The following is a 19,903-nucleotide window of genomic DNA, read 5'->3' on the forward strand; positions in this document are numbered from 1 at the left end:
CACAGGAGATCTGACTTGTGGAGGGACTTCAGTCTGGGCTGTTGTTCGTGGAGGACTGGGGAAATGAGAGCATCTCCTCCCTGCCCTCAGTCTGCAGCCGAAGACACCTTTCACGTAGGAGCTGTTTCCTCTTGATGGCCGGAGAGGTGAGTGACGTGCGAGCCCTCTTTTAATGCAAAGTGAGAGGGGAAGAAAGAGAGAGAGAGAAGGGACAGAAAGGTCCTGAAGGGTTTTCTTCAGCCTGGCTTAATTCGGAGGTGACACTTCATATGTCAATTTAAATTAAGCCGGTTCAAAGAGCACCCATCCCAGAGCCTCCGATACACTCTGGAGGTGGCAGCTGTGGGGCACGTTGGGTGACACAGCTGGGGACAGGGAGGGAGCTGAGATGAGGCGCTTCACGGCAGGGCCGCTTTGTCCCCTGACGTGTGCGATCCCGTGGAACCACCACGGTGAAGTTCACCCCCGTTTTCTTTATCACATGTTTGGGCCTAGTGTTCTGCAGCGTCAGGTCCAGGTATCTTGTACTTGGGTCATGGTTTTTCTGCAACCCTTCTGATCTGAGTAAGGTTTCAATAGGAATCTTGTTTGGGTGTTGAATGGTTAATGTAATAGAAAGCTGACACCTGCGTCTGCAGCCTCCAATGCAGCTGAATAGCATTTCATGATGGCAGGGAGATAATTCAGTAAAACCAGGCCCTGCTCCCTGGGTGATGAATGAAACTCAAGTGAAGTAGAGGTCACTTGTGTTAATCTGAAGCAAACAGGACTGTAGGGCTGGGGGAAGAGGGCGAACCTCCTTTTATGTACAAATTCTATAGCTCAGAGGAAACGCTTCCTAGTAAACATTTGCAAAGTATCCATGCCGTTCACCTTTTCTGAGAGGAAAGGCAAATGGTTTTCCTGCTTAGTTTCGTGCAGGTCTCGCGTTTTGGTACGTATGCCAATTGTGCTGGGTGGCAGTGTCTCGTACAAGCGAGTCTGAAATGCAGAGGCAGCCATGCAATGCTTGTCTTTCCCTGCAGCTGCAACGAGACCTTTAGCACAGGAGGAGCAGCTGGGGGCTGAGCCTGGTTTGTAAGGAAGCTTCAGGAAGAGAGGAGAAAAACAGGAATCTTCCTAAAGTGCTGGCAGAGCAGCAGAAAGCACTGCGTCCGTGCTACAGTGCTGCCCCGTATTTTTGATGACCTGAGGAGCATCCAGCACTGTTTTATTTTCCTTTGGGTTTTGAAGCATCTTTATCCTAACTTCTTAAGGCTTGGAAATCTGTGAGCAGGTGATGGCTGTGTGGAACTGGGGAGGTGACGTTTGGGAAGAACGGATAAACAGCAGCTTTTTGAGATCAAGACCAAAATGCTTGCGGAAGATAACACAGATATGAAACACAAGCAGGCAACTTTGCAGGAATATCGACTGCCTGTTATAAAGACCGCGTGCGAAGGCCGGGTGTGACATTGTGCTGCTAATGTTCTCTGTCCCAGATCCTCTGCGGGGCTGTGAATCAGGTTTTTCCACGCTGCTTAACTTTAGTTACTGATATGCCTGTATAAGATCATCCCAATTATAAGTCTTCTGTGGCTCTAACCCTTTTGCAATGTTTCTTTTATGAGATGGGTAGGCATCAGGCACTTACATTTCCAAGGGACAAGTCCCCTGTTCGCTCTTAGACTGTGTTTTCCCGTCAAGTGTACCAGGAGCGAGTATCCAGCAGGTTAGACTGAGTTTGACTTTCTGAGTCACAGGATCATAGAATCATTTTGGTTGGAAGAGACCCTTAAGATCGAGTCCAACCATAACCCAACTCTAGCACTAAACCATGTCCCTAAAAACCTCATCCATATGTCTTTTGCTTAACACAGTGGCAAGACCAAACTTTGTTTAATTTTAGTGGTAGGTGACAGCAAAGCAGAAGAGAAAAGGGACTGGAAGTTGATAAAATCTTGGCTTTTGTTTGCAACCAGATCTTCCCGGAGGTACGGCTCATTTAAACCAGCAGTGCTGCCTGCCCAGGGAATGTGCACGGGGCTCTGAGCGGGGAAAGGGGCTACTTGGCATTATTGGTTTCTTCTCTGTGTAGGTGCAGCCAGGCACAGCTTGAGCAGAGTCCTTGCTTTGGGCTGCGAGACAGAGAGGACAGTGCAGCTGCAGCTTTGCACCGTGCCTCGCTGGATCCGATCCCTCCTGCTCTTTGATCTTTTTTCACGCTGGGCAGCAGGCAGCATGACTGCAATGTGATGCTCGGGCTGTAGACTGCATTGTCATGTTGGGAAATGAATTGCCTCAGAGCCTTCAGCCTACCTCCTGGGCTATTTATTTCCTGTTAAACCCAGGAAAGCTGGGATTTCCACGTGATTTTGAAGCTCAGATGAACAGAGAAATCCTGTCTCTCTGTGTTCGTTCATTGCTGCTTCTGATTCCTCCCTTTCTCTTTCATTATCTCAAATGCTTTAGGAAACTTCATTTTCAAAGCACTGTACCGTCTCATGGGCCACTGCTCACTTGAGTTTCCCTGCGTGGGCACGGCGGTTTAGTAGGAAATGCAACACTGGTTTGAAATGTTTGGCAGACAAGATAGGGCAAAATACATCCGTGAGTTATTGAGGCCGAGGGGAATGCCTTTTACCTTCAGAGTTTACAGATAATTTTTTCCCTTCTCATCTGCCAAACACGCTTTTTGGCATTGTCTGCGTCCGGAGGGTGTCTGTCTTGGCGGGGGGTTATCTCGGCCGTGCAGCCCGTGTGGAGCTGCCTTGGGCACCTCCCGTGGCTCCGTCCCTCTGCCTGCGCCGGCTGCGCTCGGGTTCCGCATTTCACCGCTGGTCGCTCGTGGGCTGATTCTGTAGTGCCAGGCTCCGGTATTTCATTTTGCAACTGTTCATCCTCAAGCGAACCGCAGGTTTCAGCTTTTTCCCTGATGAGACACAAAAAGCTCTTCTATTGTGGTAGAGTTTTCCCACTTGTTTGGTTTGGTGTGTGGAGGTCAAATCTTTGGTTTTTGTTTCATTTTCATGCCCTGTTGTTGTTTCCTTTCCATCCCTGCTGCGTTCCTGGCAAAAAGGGTGGAGAGATATCGTAACACAAGCAATGCCCTTGTTTCCCCAGCTTCACTGTGACACAGAGGTATGTGATTGTCACTTATTTTTGCAGTTTTCAGCAGAAGTCATCTTTAACTCCGGCCATTAAAAGCATATTGGACTCTTCAGTCCGTTCTACTTGCTGAGGTGCAGGAGCTGCTTTCTAGAGGTGCCAGACACCTGGGAATTTCATTTGAAATGGCAAGTGTTTGGTGCTGACTGCGGAAGGGAGCACTGGGAGAAGCCTTTTGTGTCTCTGCGCCTCTCCCGCTGCCGGCAGTGATGGTCGGCGATGTTTTCCATGAGCATCCGCGAGGCCACACTGAAGTCATTGGGTTTCTTGCCCCATCGCAGGGCTGTTCCCCTCTCTCCAAGGTGAGAAGCTGTGTCCCAGCTCAAAGTTTAAACTTATGGGCAACCTGTACCTGTTGCCCTCGTCGTCAAGGAAGAAAGGCAAGATGCAAAGGCTGTATTTTAATTAGGCCACAGTCTAATTAACTCACCTGTGAACACAGATTGCACACTGTGGTTTTCTTGCTCATTCCCACTGCTTTGGGGTTTTGTTACCAACTTTCTTCTCTCCATGGGAGGAACCTGGAAGCCAGGAGTTCTGAGCTGTGTTTCTGGCAATGCTATTGATTCACTTGTGACCTTGTGCAAGTCCCTTTGGGTTTTGCTTGTAGGGCTTTACAAATGCAGGAAAGAGACAAACACACTTCCCTCACTTCCCTGCGTTTATTGTGAGCCCTAATTAACAGTTAGAAAGCAAGGGGCTTTATGGAATCATAGAATCATTTCAGTGGGAAGAGACCCTCAGGATGGAGTCCAACCGTAACCTGACCAACTCCAGCACTAACCCACGTCCCTAAGAACCTCGTCTAAACGCCTTTTAAACCCCTCCAGGGATGGTGACTCCACCACTGCCCTGGGCAGCCTGTTCCAATGCCTGACAACCCTTTCTGGGAAGAATTTTTTCCTAATATCCAATCTGAACCTCCCCTGGCACAAAGGGCTACAGGGTGATGCAGAAGCATATTACTATGGGAATACAATAAATAAATAATAATACATATGGTACAGGAGTTCCCAAACTGCATATTGCAATGGTTTATTTTCGTTATTTGTTTACTGTATACAGTCTATATAAGTCACACTATACATCTCCTTAATTTTCATTACTGCTGGAGAAACTCTGGGTAGGAAACATTAATATTTAACCTCCTAAAGTACTGATTTAACAGTGCCGTGATCCCAGGTAATGGGAAACTATTGCTGCTGTGTCCTGCTGTTGTCTGGCTGCCAGTTCTCAGGCTCCAGCTCCCGCCTCACAGCCCCGTTCACAGGGAATGGGACAGTTCTGACCAGCCAGTCTGACCTCCAGTGCAAAACACAGCGCAAACTTTTATCCAGAGCTTTCTAGTTCAAGCTCAGTAACTTCTGCTTAGGTTAGAGCGTGTCATTTAGACAGACATCCAGTGAGGAGGCAGAAACTCCAAGTCAGAAAATCTCCTGCTGCGCTTAGTAAGTTATTTCAGTGGTGCATTGCTGTGGTCTAAAACTGCTCCCCTTACTTCTTTCCAGCCTCCAGTCTTTGTTGTGCTTCTCATTATGCTTTTGTTTAAAACTAAAAAAAGACTCAAGCACCCTTTAATTTCAGGATTTTTCACTGCACAGGTATATACAGACTGTGATTGAGATACATCTTAACCTTCTCATTACTAAACTATAGGCACTGAGCTCATTTCAGCTCTCCATGTAAGAAGAATTATCTGGACTTTAAATTCTGGGGTTTTTATCTCTTTTGCTAAACTGTGCCATCAAACATTGTCCTTTTTGGAGTAAGCAGCAGAACTGACACTACAGCGAGCTGGTAATGATGGTTAATCACTTCCACCATCAGGAGTGTGCGCAACTCGGATGCCTTCTGGGAGAGTTCAGGATCGAAGCCTCCTGCTCTGAGATGGCTCTTTGCAGGATGATTATCTGTTTCTGGCTCCAACTATAAGATTGTTTCCTGCGTGAAGGTGAAAAAGCAAACAGAAGGAGAAGGAAGGGAAGGGAGCCGCGCACGGGGTGCTGTGATCTCGGGGAAGGCTGATGCATACATCTGTGCAAGGCAGTAAGAAGAGCTTGCCCTACAGGGTGCTAATTGCAAGCGTAAAAAGAGGAATTTGGCTCCATGTCAAGGACAGCCATGGAAGAACACAAATCCTAAGCCTGTGCAGCTCAGAGATGAAGAGGCTCTGCTCTTTCCAGAGCTCGTGTCAAGGAGACTTTATCCATCTGAGTGTGATTTTATTGCACTTCTGGATGTGCTTCATCCTCTGTACTCCAGTCCTTTGCTCTTCGTCTCTCAGCAGCCTTCGTAGTACTTGTCAGTTAGATTGGCATGTTCCCGCTGTTGCCAGCTTCTCTAATTTTGCCAGACTTTTTTCATAGAGCTCCCTTGAGTTTAATTATTGGCTTGATCAGGGTAGGTGCTGCCTGGCTCTCCTTCGGTGGGCAGAGCTCATATAGCACAAGGGCTCTGCTAAGTCTTCTGGACATTTTGGGGGAGCAAAACAAGCAATGGTGTCTGGCAAACGCCTTAGGCCCCTTTAATGAAATATTCCTTTGTGCAAAGTGTGCAGGTTTGGGATCCTCGCGCTCCTCTCTCCCAGGAAAACTGGATTAATTACCCACGTTTGTCCCCCAATGGCTATTACTGCAAGTGTGGTGACTTGGGATGAGATGATTCTTGGTAGAGCCATCCTTTCTGGCTCTCAGCACACTCTGCAAGATACCTGGGCATCCGAGTCTCGAGGTTTTCTTTGCAGCTGTAATCCTTAGGAACTGAAGTTCCAGAGCGACAAACAGTCTGCTGAGGAAGGAGCCAGTATGTGCGTAAGACGGATGGATATTTTCTTTGCATAGATGTCCTCTTACCCGCTAATAGATGCATCATGAATGGTCTCTTGAGATCCCAAGTGTTTCCTTGATTGTTTTCCTTTCCCTACCAAGAAAATTTTACTTAATAATAATTTTGCTTAAACAATCCTTGTAGCAGATTGTGGAATGTATGCACCTGAGAGGCTGGGATGTTGGCGAAGGCACAGACTTTTTCCCTGGCTAGAGAGGGGACAGGAGCCGGTGATCCCTGCGTGCTCCGCGGCTGGAGAGCTCCACACCCCACCGAGCGGCTTTGTAAAGGTTAATTAAGGGAAAAGGTGCCAGTAGATGGCACTCATGAATACACAACATTATATCGGGGTTTCGCAGGGTCACAATCACTTCTTTTGGGGATGCGTAGCAAAAGAGTGCAGCACTGCCATGCGGAATCCACAGACAGGGCAGGCGGGCAGCGCTGCGGCCAGAACGGCCTTGGGGAGCCCGGGGTGAGGCGGAGCAGCAGCAGCAAACTCGTGATGCCCCTGGATTTGATGGCCATTCTGGACAGACAGTTTACTGCAGGGTCAACATTATTTTTGCTTGGAAAATGACAAAGTGGAGCAGTTAGTATAGGAAGTGAGAGTCCAAAGTACGGTGGGTTGTTCTGCAATCCTAACGTGTAAATGGGACTGGCTGTGCCTCTCCGTTTCCCTTATGTAGGGTAGGATTGATGTGTTTGTCTTGTTTACGTGAGGTTTGGGTAGCTCATGGTGTGGAGTTACTATGGATTGGCCACTGCCTGTGGGCCAGTGCCCCAAGAGGAGGTGAGAGCAGGGGACAGGGCAGATGCCGATGTCCCCCTGCATTGAACCACCACTGGGGCTGCAGCCCACCTGAGCTAGGATTCGCTTTCATGTTTTTGGAGACAAGTGAGGGAGGAAAATTCCTATGTGAGCTCTTCTGGTTCGGGGTTTGCCTCTTTGAACCACAACCAAAAGAGTTCAAAGGCCATGAAGCTTGAGGTGCTTTCAGTCCCAATGCCTTCCGACATTAAACCACTACACAGCAAACAGCTGAGACCTTTCTCCTCCTGTCTCCTGCATCCATCCAGGTGGTCCTGAGCGCATCACTTGGGGATAAACAAAACGCAGTTTCTTAGTCTCCTTCCAAGGGGACTGGTCTTGGCATCAGGACTTTGCACCTCTCCCAGGAGTGCTCTGGGTGGCAGTGACAGGAGGCGCGAGCTGGGCTGTGTCTGTGCCACTCCAGCTCGGTGGGCTCTGGCGCTGGCACTGCCCGCCTTGGCACTGGGAGGAATTGGGCTTCCAGTTGTGCCACTGTCCCTGTCCTCAGACAGACCTGCTCGCCTGCTGTCTGGTGCAACAAGTGGCTTCAGCCTGCCAGCTTTCATTGCTGATGGGGAAAGCAGCGAGGTTCAGCTGCCATTAGAAGACGGAAACGGCACCGCAGGCCACCCGAGGGCACGGTGTCAGCAGCCAGAGCGAGCGCAAGGTGTGGGCTCTGTTTCCGAGCCAGAAGGGCAGTGTGTTCCCACTCCATGGGACTTGTCAGCCCAGCAGTGATGAGTGAGGCAAAAGCAAAGGCTGCAAAGCTCGTCCTGCCCAGCTCTGGTGCGAGAAGGTGATAAGGGATTCATTGTGCAACCAGGAGATAATTGGCAGCAGTAGCACAAAGCAGTGCCAGTCCCTTTTGCCATTGCAATTGTCCAGACACTTTATTCACAGCTGTAGTTCACCTTACCGTGCAGTCGATCTGTTCTGGACCACGCGCTGTTTTGAACGGAGCGCGGCTGCCACCTAAAATCAAGTGGGATGGCTCAAAGGTTGCGTGCGAGATTTAGTGTGAAAATCCATTTTGCTGGTGCAGGGCTTGTGCGAGGCAGCTGGTGAGGGACTGGACCCGCAAAGGGCAAGTCAGCCCCCTCTCCCCTCTCTGTTCCTCACTATGGGCGCTGGGAAGTGTAGCTCAGGCTGTACAACCCCTGAACTCCTTGTGAGGAGGAGGAGCTGGGCTCTGCGTGCCTCAGCCTGAGCTGGCAGATCACATCTCTCGGGGATGACCGGCTTGAAGGAGCAGGGACTGGGTCTCTCTAATGACGTCTGTGTGAAGTGAACAGAGCTTTCAGCTTAGTTGAAAGCCACGCTGCCCGTCCCTTACTTACCTTCCTCAGTGTCGCAGACTGCAGCCCAGGCTTGGTGTGTCTGCCCTGTGCATGGGAAGAGCAGGATGAGGCTGATGGGCTCCACTGCAGCTTGACTTGCAGGTGTCAGCTGCAAGGAAACAGTGTGAGTAGGGTGACTGGGCTTGGCTGGTGGTCCCTTGGGACCTCCAGTCCCAGTTAACAGGAGCTGAGACAGTGACGGGTGAGCCTGACCTGCACAGCACCATCGGTCGCTACTTGCCAGCTTTGAGTCTGTGGCCGTGTGGCGCGCCGTCCTGTAGAGTGAGCGTGCCCTGGAGATGCCCAGCCCCGCGTCGGTCCCCAGGCTCTGCCCGAGGAGCTGCTCCCTGCAGAAACGGCTCCTGACCTGCGGCCTGCGGGGCTGCACGCAGACCTCTGAGACGCAGCAAAGACAGCCTTGCCAGAAGGATGGTGCTTCTGTTCCTCTGATGATCAGGAATTTATCTGGCATTTCCTCCCCTGCTTTGCCGAGACTTTCTGAACTTGTGGGATTTGCTCCCCTCACCATGGGACGGTTATTCCTGCCGGGGCAAGCACCCATCGCCTCCTTGAGCAGTAGCTCTCTCTTGGGCTGTGCCAGACAATTGGCCTGTTTCCCTCGTGTGGAACCAACAGCCGTGCAAGACGGCTAACAAGAAGCCAGGGTAGCAACAAGATTAAAAATATGTATGAAAAAACATCATGTTTCAACTGCAAGGATGCACTGAAGCATAAGAATCTAGGTCCCGCAGTAAGCCAGAGGCAGACTGGATTGGCATTCAGACTGGCAGTCGTGCAGTAAAGCAACTCTGGTAGCATAGGAGAAGCGAGGGCAGGAGCCCAGTCTTATTTACACTGGTGTACACTGGAGTCATGTCATGGCATCACCAGTTACATTGGGCTGCGTCCTTTGGCTGGAGTCCAGCGCGGGTACCCGGTGTCGGGAGAGCAGGGAGGGTGCCACCGAACCCGGCGCTGGCTCTGCTCCTCTCTGCTTGTGGCCTCAATCCGGGATGGTACCTTTCCTTGGGAAGATTGTTCATACGGAGCCGTTATCTGCTCACCAGACACCCGGAGCAGAGAGGTGGATGTCCAGTGTGGCGACCCCGTCCTGGTGGGCTCTGGGTGGCACTGGCACGAGCGTGATTGTCAGTGAAGGTGTCAGAGAGACACAGAGGAGGAGCGGGCGCCGCAGTGAAGCAGGTTGCTTGTTCTTCTGTGAAAATAATAAAGGAAAGGTATTTAATTTTAATTTCTATTTTAAGGGTGACTGTTCTTGGCTGGGTTGGGTCCCTGTAACACTTTGCAAAGTGATTTCAGATAGTTGAAGGCTGTCAACACACCCCAGTCATTTTCCTCTCAAGCAGTGAGGGATTTTTTGGTAGGAAGGTTTATGACATATCCTTGCATTGAAGCAGCTCAGACTGGCAGGGGAACTTACCAGCTAACTGCAAAGTCACTTCCGTGACAAAGGAGGCTATCTTGGTACACTGGCTACAGGTTGCACACATGCAGCCTGAAGAGATGAAGGCCTGCTGTGAGATCTTTTCACAGAGAAGAATTCGTTTGCTCATGGAAGGAGACGGTTTCTCTATTTATATGCCAAGTTTACCAGGGACCATAAATCCCTCAGCTTCAGATTTCATGGGTACCAAAAGAACAATAAAATCACAAAATCATTTTGGGTGGAAGAGACCCTCAGGATCATTGAGTCCAGCCATAACCCAACTCCAGCACTAACCCATGTCCCTAAGGACCTCGTCTAAACGCCTTTTAAACCCCTCCAGGGATGGTGACTCCACCACTGCCCTGGGCAGCCTGTTCCAGTGCTTCACAACCTTCTCCATGAAGAATTTTTTCCTAATATCCAATCTGAAAAGAGGGAAATATCTCATGGAAGATGGGGGTTAGTGGAACAGTTGGGCAACCATGCAGGTTTGTAGCCACTGTGACCCACAAGGCACCGTAGCTGAGCGGGGGTTCCCGTGGGAGCTCCGTGACCGCTGGGGTGTCAGCGGCCCCGGGGACACGGGGACCCCGACCTGGCACAGCAGCAGCGCAGGACGGCTCGAGAGCTTCTCTCAGTCCCTGTCTCCAGCAGCACGGGCGTCTCGTGTTTATCTTGGAAATCAGGCCCTCCAGCTCCATCCCATACACTAGCAATTCTAACAAAAATAATAATTGGATTCAGTTCATGGCGTTTCACATTTTGATGTCAGCTGGGGGTTTCTTCCTGATCCCACCTCTTGATTAGGTGACATCTTTAAGCACCAGATTAATACCCTGACTGTATTCTCTGAACGCCCAGCATTCACAGCCGGAGATGAGGGCTGAAATGTCATGCTTTATGTACTTGACTGAAGCCGGTCACAAGGTCATGCTCACAATTCTTGAAATATTTTCTTTTTGCATTTGGTTTTGATCTGATCTAGATGGAGAATAAAACCTTCCTAAATTTGCCATTAATTAAGTGTTCTGCCATCCTGTGGGTGCGTGCTAGAATTGATGCTTTCTTGAGTTTTTTAAAGAAGATGGTCACTGAAATTGATACGAAAAGTTTTCCACATCTAAGACAAGTCTCACTTTCTATGGACTTTCTTGAGTTCAGGGTCTCATCAGCATATCCTTCCTTAGTCTTGGGGCTCAAAACTCTTCTGCTGTTCAGATAAGACTTGTTAAACCTGGGTTGTTTTGTACTCCGAAGAGCATAATTTTTAGAAGAAATAAGCCCTATTTTGCCAGAAAACTCATGCTCCTCTGCCTTCTGGGCTCTGAACTTATGATAAAGAGGTTTTATTTTTTTTTCTGGGATTTTGGCTTTCTGTCTTCAGACCAATGCTTGGTCTTGTCTGTGCTATGTCAAAACAGACCTTAACTTTCTCAGTGACATGAAAGATAAACCTATGGAACAAACTTCTCCTTGGTGTTTGTACCGGCATGCGTGCTTAGCTGGGGGACCAAAATTCATTACTTCTCACAGAGTTTTCTTTGTGGCCAAAGAAAACCAAAGGTTTGGGGACAAATAGTAGCGAAATACTGCTTAGCATGAAGAGATCTATCAGCTCTCACATTTTACTGGCTGTGTCCTGAGGTTTGGTGAGCTATGAGTGTGTGTGGAGCTACAGGGGAGAAAGGGGAGGAAGGTGCTGGAAGCGTTCACAAATGGCGAGGAGAAGGAGAAGGGCTTTTCTCCTCTAAAGGTGTAACTGTGCTGAGGATGTGTTGGAGGCAAGGTTGTGTTTTAGGCTCTCGTAGCTCCTCTTGGTAAATTTAAGTTTGTTTCTGGCACATTCTCCATTTACTACTGTGATGTGGTCAGTCTTGCCATGGTAAAAGTCCTTCCTCCCTCATGTAAAATAAAAGTACAGCTGCTTTTAATATGAAGACTTTATTAATAAAGTCTTAAACTGACTTAAGCGTTTACAGTAGGTATTTTTTAAAAAGATGAGGATGACATAAATGAAACATTCTGTCAGGTATTGCTGTAAGATGCAGAAAGAGTTATCTATGGAGGTAATTTCCATCTCCTCTGAGGAAAGATTCAAACTCCGTTGTTTCGCAGGAAAGCTTTTTTCCAAAGTGCGTTCCTCGATGTGAACGCTGCCGTTCTTCTCCAGGGACCCGGTCTCAGGGCTCAGCAGTTCGGCCATGGGGCTTCTCCAAGCTGTGGTGGTCATCATCCATGCAGGTCTGAGACTGCAGCACCCAAATCCATTATTGCAGCCAGGGTAGATACTTGCGGGTGTGTTGAGAAGAGGGTGAAACCCCTGTTTCACAAGGCCAAGGTGAAGGACAAGTTTCCTGGGGTGAGAGGACAGTGCATGTGCAGATCCCGGGGAAGACACGTGTTTGGTGCCTTGCGTGACCTCCCAGGCCCAGTCTCCAGTAATAACGAGGGGATGTCTCTGTCCTGTCTTGTTATTCTTGCACCTGAGCTGAGAGGATCCTCAGGACAGCACAGTCATGCAGGAACCCTCTTTGAATGAGCTGCATTTGCTGCCAGACCCAGCCCTGCCCTGCGCCGTGCGAGGTTTGCGGTACACGCCGGGTGGGAAGGTCATCTAAATGTTTGCAGAAGTTGCCTGCAAACAGGGTAAACTGAGGCACAGAGCAGTTCAATGACTTACCCTCCAAGAGGCAGCACGTGAGGCCAGTGGCACAGCGAGGAGGTCCCTGTGCCAGCCTCACCGTGTCGCCTGCCCCAGGCTGTGTCACTGCCCTGGGCACCTTCCCTGCGCAGGGGCTCGAGTTGTTCCCAAGCAGCACTCGTGTGTCCTCCTCGCTCCGTCTGTGCCTGGATCTCAGCAACACCAGATCCCAGAGCTGAGCAGCTGGGAGCCCTCGCTGCTGGCAGCCAGCCGGCCTGGTTCCCATCGCTACGTGTCGGTAGGTGGTTCCTGTCTAACGAAGCGCCTTTCCAAGGGAGGCTGTTGACGTGCTCCAGCTTCGCCAGATGGTCCCTTTACCTCTTCTGCTCTCACGCTCCCTCGGAAACATTAATGATCCCTAAACCCCTCTGATGGAGGGGCTCCTTTTTGTGACAGCCTCATTACGTGGTTATCAGGAGCTGCCACTATCCAGGTTGTCACGACAACCAGCCTGATTCAGAGCCGCTGGGAAAGGTCTGAACCTCCGGCAAATAACCAGCCCCAGCTCCCCGCAGATGCTCACCCGCAGCCAATCGCCGGGGCGCTGGGAAACCATGACATCATGGGCCAAGCAGCCCCCAACATTTAATTGTTAGCTTTCAGCGTCCCTCCGTGTGCCTTTCCCCCCGCCGCTCCCCGGTGCAGCTCAACCAGTCCTGCCCTGGTACCGCTTCACACCTCGGCTCGGCGGGGCTGGCGGGGGGTCCCCTGGAGCCCCCACCTAAACCAGCCTTGGCCAGGAGCAGGAGCCGCGGTGGCCGAGTGCTTGTGCAGAAAGCTGCAGGGCAGCGTAACACCCGTAGCTGTTAGGAGCCAGAAATAGGTTGCTGCTTATTGGGGTTCCGTTAATGGGGATGGGAGTTAGTTGTCAGAGTTATTTTTATCTGCAGGACAAGCTCTCTGGCAGCTACTACTGAGTATGGGAGATTAATGGGATCTTTACTCCCCCCCTTCCCATGAAAACTACTGACACCCAGCTGCCAGTCAGGCTGTGTCGCTCAGGTTGTGTCACGTTTGCCAGCAAGGTGTGATAAATGCGGCAGAACCAGTTCTGTAGCGGATGGAGAATGTGTCCACCTTCCTGCCCATCTGAAGCAGAAAGGGGTTTGCTCAGTGGCCTCGTGCCTTCCCTGGGGTGTACCCCGTTCAGGTTACATCCTACACAGCACCGACTGAGGTGTCCTGCAGATGTGCGGCTGCAAAGCTTTCCCGAATCCCTGCCATGCTTGAGCACGTTCCCTGTGAAAGCAGGATCGGGCAGCTCTTCGAAGGGATTCCTCTTTTTGCTCAGGAAAGACTTTTCTTTGTTTATCTTCCTGGCCACCCCAGCTAAGTGTTTCTGAAAGCGCTGGTGCTTGGTCTCTTACCGAGACATTTAGCCTTGCATGCCTGTCTCGCACAAGGAAGGGTGCTGGTAGTTTCGGGCAGCGTGAGCCTGCAGCACTGCAATCGGTTTGGGAGGGTCTGTCTGATTCGATCTAAAAGGTGACGTTCCGTGGCTTTTGGCCTCTGAAGTCCTCGGGCATCTTTCAGTGGAACAAAGGCTACCAGAAGGCTATTTGCTGCTCAGAGCTAATATTTCTTTCTCTCGCTTTGCTGCACTGGCTGCCTGACCCTGTGTTTCCATGGGGCGGCATCTTCAGGGAAGGTCGTCCCTGGGCCACGTGTGGCTGGGGTTGCCCCATGGAGGGGCTGAGGAGCCTCTGCACAGCCCGGCACAGAGACACTCCAGCACGATGGTCCTGATACAGCCAGCCCTGCCTTTTCTAGTGCATGAGAAAGGAGCTGTCGGGGCTGGTGATGGACCTGGTCCAGCCGGGTCACTCCTTCTGCTACTCAGACTTCTAAAGCACCACGCATTGCTGCTAAAATTAGGGCAGCTTTTGAGTTTCCTTTGGCAGGGTGAGACCCTTGCTGAAAACCCAGGGCTCAGGCAGGCCCTGCGGGACCGGAGGCCGGACCTTGGGGATGTGCGGGCTCTGGAAGGGTTTCCAGCCGGCTTTGACACCCGTGTGACAGTCACACAGGATTGACATCTAGCAGGGACCAGCCTGCTTCCCCACGCCCTGCGGGCACAAAGCCAGCACCTTGTCCGCATCTGGGCCGGATCAGGCTGAGCGAGACTCTGCAGGCCTGGCCCGTCCGGGTGTTGGACCCGTGGAGCGAGTCCAGCTCGCGCTGCCGAGCCCAGGGCCATGTGGGTGCCCAGGCCATGCAATCGCTCGGCTTTTCCCTCTCCAGCAGTGTGCCGCGAGCAGTGTGCCCGTTTTCGGCACAGCTCACGGTGTGCGGAGGAGCCCTCCAGCTCCAACGGGGTCAGCCTCGTGTATGGCTGCGGTGAGGGGCAAGAAAGCTCTGCAGTTTGGGCTGTTTCCCCTTCCTGGTCTCTGCCTTTGCATCCTCTCTTTGTCTCCTTTCCCAGAAAGGCGTAGGACAGGCATAGGGCATCAGTCTCCTATCAGGCATGGGACAGTTGGCTTCCATCTGGCAGCTTAAAGATAGCTGGAGAATGCAAGAAGGCTGAAATAGCACAGGTTCAAGGACTTTGTGGTCTCCAAAGGCCATCCCCAAAGGCACAGACTTTTGAAAACTCTGTGATTTTCAGTAAAAGCTCCACCGTGCACAGTCAATGTTTGCGAGGTTTCCTTGGCTCCCAAGAGAGTCATAACTTTGGACCAGGCTTAGAGTAAGGGATCTGATCTTGCTTTTTCACTGCGTGCAGTCACGGAGTCAGGTTTCTGCTCTTTCACAGGGGAAGGGAAGCTGAAACTCTTCCTTCGTCTCTTCTCACTCAGCCTTCGGCAAAGTCAGACAGAAGCCAAGCCAGGCTTGGTGTCTCAGGGAGCCTGCACTGCTCTTATAGTGCTTACAAGAATAGCTTTGCTAATAGTTTATGCTAAAGCTATGGTTTAGTTGGACTTTTTTAAATGAATGGAAGTGATTCACCCACAGATTTGGTCCTAACGTCTGTAGTTGCCTGACTTGGTGCTCTGTCTGCAGCTTTTCCTCCTTCGGGAGCCTGTGAGCAGGACACAAACCTCGCCCCGCAGGGGCTGGGGCGCGGGGCTGATAAATAACCCACCGCTCCGTGTCTGAAGCAATTGGGAGTAGTTTTTGCTCCAGAGGTGGCCGGGTGCTGCTTGTCCACCGCCTGCTCAGTCCTTTCCCACTCGTGGGCTGTTTTTAAACAGCAGTTTGCAGCAGCCCATGTGGTTTGCAGGGTATGGCCTTTCAGGCCTGCCGGGAACCCTCACAGCTTCTTCAGCCGCGTTCCCTTCATCGCTGCCATCGGGGGACATTCCTCTAAACCCGCACAGACTTGGAAGGGGGAAGAGCTGGGCCAAAGCCCTCTGCAAACTACCCTGTCTTAGCTCGACGAAGGAGAGCGTGTCCTGTACAGTGCTTACCCCATCCGCTTGTCCCGACCCCCCGGACGCACACCGCGCTGCCGCTGCAGCACAAAGTGGAAGGCACCTCTTCTCCCAGCGCCGAGGGACAGCGGCCTCGCAGGATCGCTGCCGACTTCAGAGGATCTTAACAGCCATCCATGCACAGGGGTACTTTTCTCTACAGCGATGGATACAGCACTGACAACTTGCTCCACAGCTTGTCTGTGATCGCCGCAGAGCCAGCGGCCAAGTGATGGATTTGGCCGGTACCGGGGCAGAAGAACCTCGGTGAGCCTGCAGCAGGAAGGGCCGGCGGTGATTCAGCGGGGGCTGCTTGTCACGTCAGCGCCGGCGGGGTGACTCGGTGTGCTTCTGCTGCTGGAGAACCCGTCCTTTGGACGAGCTCTAAGGCGGCAGCGTGACCACTCATGGTCAGAGGAGATCACATGCCGTGTGGTGGGGCTGGGAGGGTTCGTTATCTCCTCTTGGGTAATTACGTATGACCTGCCTTACCTTGGGCAATAGCAGCCAGCAGAAGGTAGCCTTCATTGCTGCATAATGCATTTTTAAACACTACCTTGTGCCTCTCCCTCGGGGAAAAAAAAAAAGAAAAAAAGGTCAAAGATGTGCCCATCTTTGGGTGTAACAGCACGGCCCTTTCCGTGGTGCCCGGGCTGCAGGGACCGGCACAGCCCAGGCTGGGGTGCAGCTCAGAGCCCAGGGGCTCTGCCGGGAGCTTGTGAAATTGGTCATGTTTGTCTGTGCATCATTTTTTTCTGAAAATCTCGTAAACATGAGGTCACCCTCATCAAAACACAGGCTGTAAAGAAGGACGTTTTTCTGCTGGCGTGCTTGGGGATCTTTGCAGGGAAGTGCCCCCTTTGTCGCAGGAGCGGCTGGCGCTGGTTGCTCAACCCTTGCGCTTGGTGGGTCTCCCCCACGTTTTGGTGCTGACGGGAGAAGCCCACACGGGCTGTCACAGGGCAAACGTCACTTGGGGTAACCCAAAATTTCACAGCGCATTTCCCGTTCCCTGCGGACGAGGAGCAAGGAGCATTATGATGCCTTTCCGGACCCCTTCCAGTACCAGCCGGGTGCTGGTGCCAGCAAGCCACGCCGGAGGGTGCAGTCAGGGACCCCCGCCCCACCGCGTCGCGCTTTCCCCACGCAGCTGCCTTGAAACACAAGATTTGCCCCCGCAGCCTGCGCAGCCAATGGGCGCGGCGGGCGGCGGGTGACGACACGGGCTCCGTGGCCGCGGCGGCGCGGCGATTGGCGCGGCCCGGCGGCGGCGCGGGGGGGGCGGGCGCGCGGCGGATGGGCTGCGCCCGGGGGGGGCCTCGGCGGCGGCGCGAGGCCGCGGCGGGGAGGCCGGTGCAGCATGACAGCGCGGGCGGCAGGTAACGGCAGCGCCCGCGGCGGGGGGGCCGGGGCCGGGTTTGGCCGCGGGGCTTGGCCGCCATCGGCGACACCTGTGCTACCGGGGCGACCTCCGCGTCGGCTGGGGATGGAGACCCGCGCCCTGCGGGAGGGAGCTCCCGGCGCGGCCGCGGAGCCTCCGCCGGCTCCCAAGTTGTGTCGGCACCGGCCATAGAGGCTGCCGCGGTGTGCGTGTGCCCAGCGCCCGACAATGCGGTGCTGCGGGCCGCGCTGCTGCGGCGGAGGGAGAAATTCTGGGCTATAAATAACTCTCCCCCTTTTTTTTTTTTTTTTTTTAAATTCTCTTTATTGGCAACACGCATCTGATTGACCCCTTTAAAAACGCCTGCTAAGTTCTTCCCGCAGTCCGTGCGGGAGGGTGGTCGGTGCCTGGTGCCACACTGGAGCCGGTCGCTGGGTTGTCCCTTTGTCCCAGCGCTGTGCAGCAGCCGGGGAGCCGCTCCAGCCCCGCGCTGCCTGCCTGGGCTTCCCCGCGCCGGGGGATGCGCTCCGCTCCAGTGCCCCCTTTTCGGTCATTCAGACAGTTTTCAGATCCAGTTTTCGCCGGTGCCAGAAATGAACCGTGTTTTAAATGCAGTGATGTATTTATTGTGGATGGCTGAGGGAATTTCGGGCAGGAAAAGCCGTGGCTTCAAAGTGAGCGACATCTGAAAGAGATTGTGGCCTGAGCTGGAAGGAGCGGGGCTGTTTCTGGACTGGCAGCCACAAAGGGTGCCGAGGGGGGTTGAATTTTGTCTCTCTCCGTGTGGCTCCATTTTCTGGGGTGGGCACAACGTGCATTAGGAGCGAACAACCTGGTTATCATCTATCAGCGCGGAGAGTTTGGCAGACACCCCCAAAGGCTTCGTTCCCGTCGTCTCCCCGATGCCCCACCTGCCCGAATTTGACGCCGTGCGAGGATTGTGGGAGAGGGGAGTCTGCTTTTTGTTTTCCTTCTGGGTACGGTCAGTGATGACGTTTAGCACAGGGAACCAGGAGGCCGGAGATCAACGTGGGCTTTGCTGAGCGACTGTCGGGCTGACATGAATCACCCCGGTGAGGAGGAGGAGGACGGGCTGTGGTGGGGGCCGGGGGGCTGCTGGAGCCAGGCTGCTACCTGCCTGACTGGGGAGGGGAAGAGGGATGGAGATGCCGGGGCTGGAGGGGATGATGAGATGAGATCTTCTCCCCTGGCTCCTCCTCTTGTGTGAATCCACCTTCTCCATGGCTGTCGGGTGTGGGGGGGCCAGGCAGAGCTATGAGGAGCCGGGAAGAGCCCCGGGGGGGCAGCGGAGACGCTGTGTCCCCCAGCGGGAGCTGGTGTGGGACCTGCGGGCCAGGAGCAGCCCGTTTGTGCAGAAATGGCACTGGGGGTTTTCAAGCACCTTTGCCTCGTCTCTTGTGGAAGCGGGACACGGGCTGCAGAGGCGCCCCATGCATCCCGGAAAGGTGTTTGGTCGTGGGTTACCCAACGGCGTGAGCAGAAGACAAAGTAAATCAGGAATTTGGGATGATTTGCTTTAGGCCCGGGACATGGGCTGGTGGGTTGTTTGAGGCTGCGGAGTGGAGGTCGCGGTGACGGGTTATGCACACGAAGGGGAAGGGTCGCCCTGAGCCCGGGTGTTGTGCGGTGGCAGCGATGCCCGCGGCTGCGCTGCCGGAGCTGCCTCCTGGAGCGGGCCTGGGCAGAGGAGCTGGCGGCAGGCGCGGGCGGGAGGCTGCGTTGGGGGTGTTTTGGGGTCTGGCTTCCCAGGTTGGGGGCTGCAGGCAGCCGCCTCTGGGCCGTGGAGGAGTTTGTGCTCTGAACCGAGACCTGCATGGATGGCGTTTCTTCCCTGAGTGACTCTGGATAAGTAAAAGTAAGTCTCAGTAGCTCCTGCGAGACCTGAGCTCCTGTTACAGGATTAAATTTCCAGCCTCGCAGGCTGCTGCTTGCAGCAGCAACAGTTCAGGAGGCGGCTGTGGCCGCAGGGTGAGCTGCCCTGGTTGTGCTCGGACCTTGTTCACCTCGCGGCTTGGCCATGGGCACGCCGGCTTCTCGCAGGGAATGTCTGATGGGCTCTTTGTGCCTTCTAAACTAACAAACCAAATGAGGCTGTATAGGGGGTCCCTCAGAAGCTGGCGAGTGTTTTGCTGTTGGCTGCCCTGAAGAGGACGTTACCTCTCCAAGCAGACTGTTCACTGGGCAATTTCTCTGTAAGGATCAGACCAAAAGTCGGTATTTGAAAGCCTGTGGAAGTTGGAGTCCAAACTCTCCTGTGTGGCCTGAACCAGCTCACAAGGTCTGGAAAAACAAAACTTGGCACAAGAGGTTGTCTTCTTTCACCTCCCATATTTCTTTGCAACTTTTATGCAGATGGTTACAGGGATAGGGGAGGCAAATTCAGCTCTTTGGCATTTTCTTTGCCGTGACAAACCCGGCTCCTGCGTTAGCCATCTCCTGGCCTGTCAGCATTTGCTCCTGGAGGAGAGCTGGTTTGTGGTAACAGTTGCAGTTCCCTCTGCCTAGCAGCTTTCTGCTCTTCCTTTTAATGCTATTAATTGTGACTGTGCGTCCAAGCGTTCCTGGAGCTGCCAGCGTTCTGGGATCAAAGGCAGCCTAGAAGCTGGAGGTCTTTCAGATCTGCCTTCAACTCCTTCATTTTAGCCATGTCTGCACAGAACTGGTCACAGGGGAGATGTTGCCAGATTTGGCTCCTGCTCTGGTTGGGCTCCCTGTGGCTTTGGGACGTGAACGCTGCTGTGGGTTTGTGCTGAGCCAGTGTGAACGCTGATTTCTGCTCCTTGCTGTGCTGCACGGCAGGCAGGAGCTCACTGCGATCT

At 53.0% G+C, this 19,903-nt stretch overlaps 1 protein-coding gene across 1 annotated transcript in view; it reads left to right on the forward strand.

Moving 5' to 3' along the window:
- The first annotated feature begins 16,966 nt into the window (after positions 1-16,966).
- Positions 16,967-19,903, forward strand: part of PAK3 (p21 (RAC1) activated kinase 3) — a 75,978-nt gene continuing 73,041 nt past the window's right edge. Inside the window, exon 1 of the mRNA XM_065643000.1 lies at positions 16,967-17,061. The gene's annotated coding sequence lies outside the window, so the exon portion shown is untranslated. The remainder of the gene's footprint in view (positions 17,062-19,903) is intronic.

This window comes from Caloenas nicobarica, chromosome 12, assembly GCF_036013445.1.
Source record: "Caloenas nicobarica isolate bCalNic1 chromosome 12, bCalNic1.hap1, whole genome shotgun sequence".
NCBI lineage: Eukaryota > Metazoa > Chordata > Aves > Columbiformes > Columbidae > Caloenas > Caloenas nicobarica.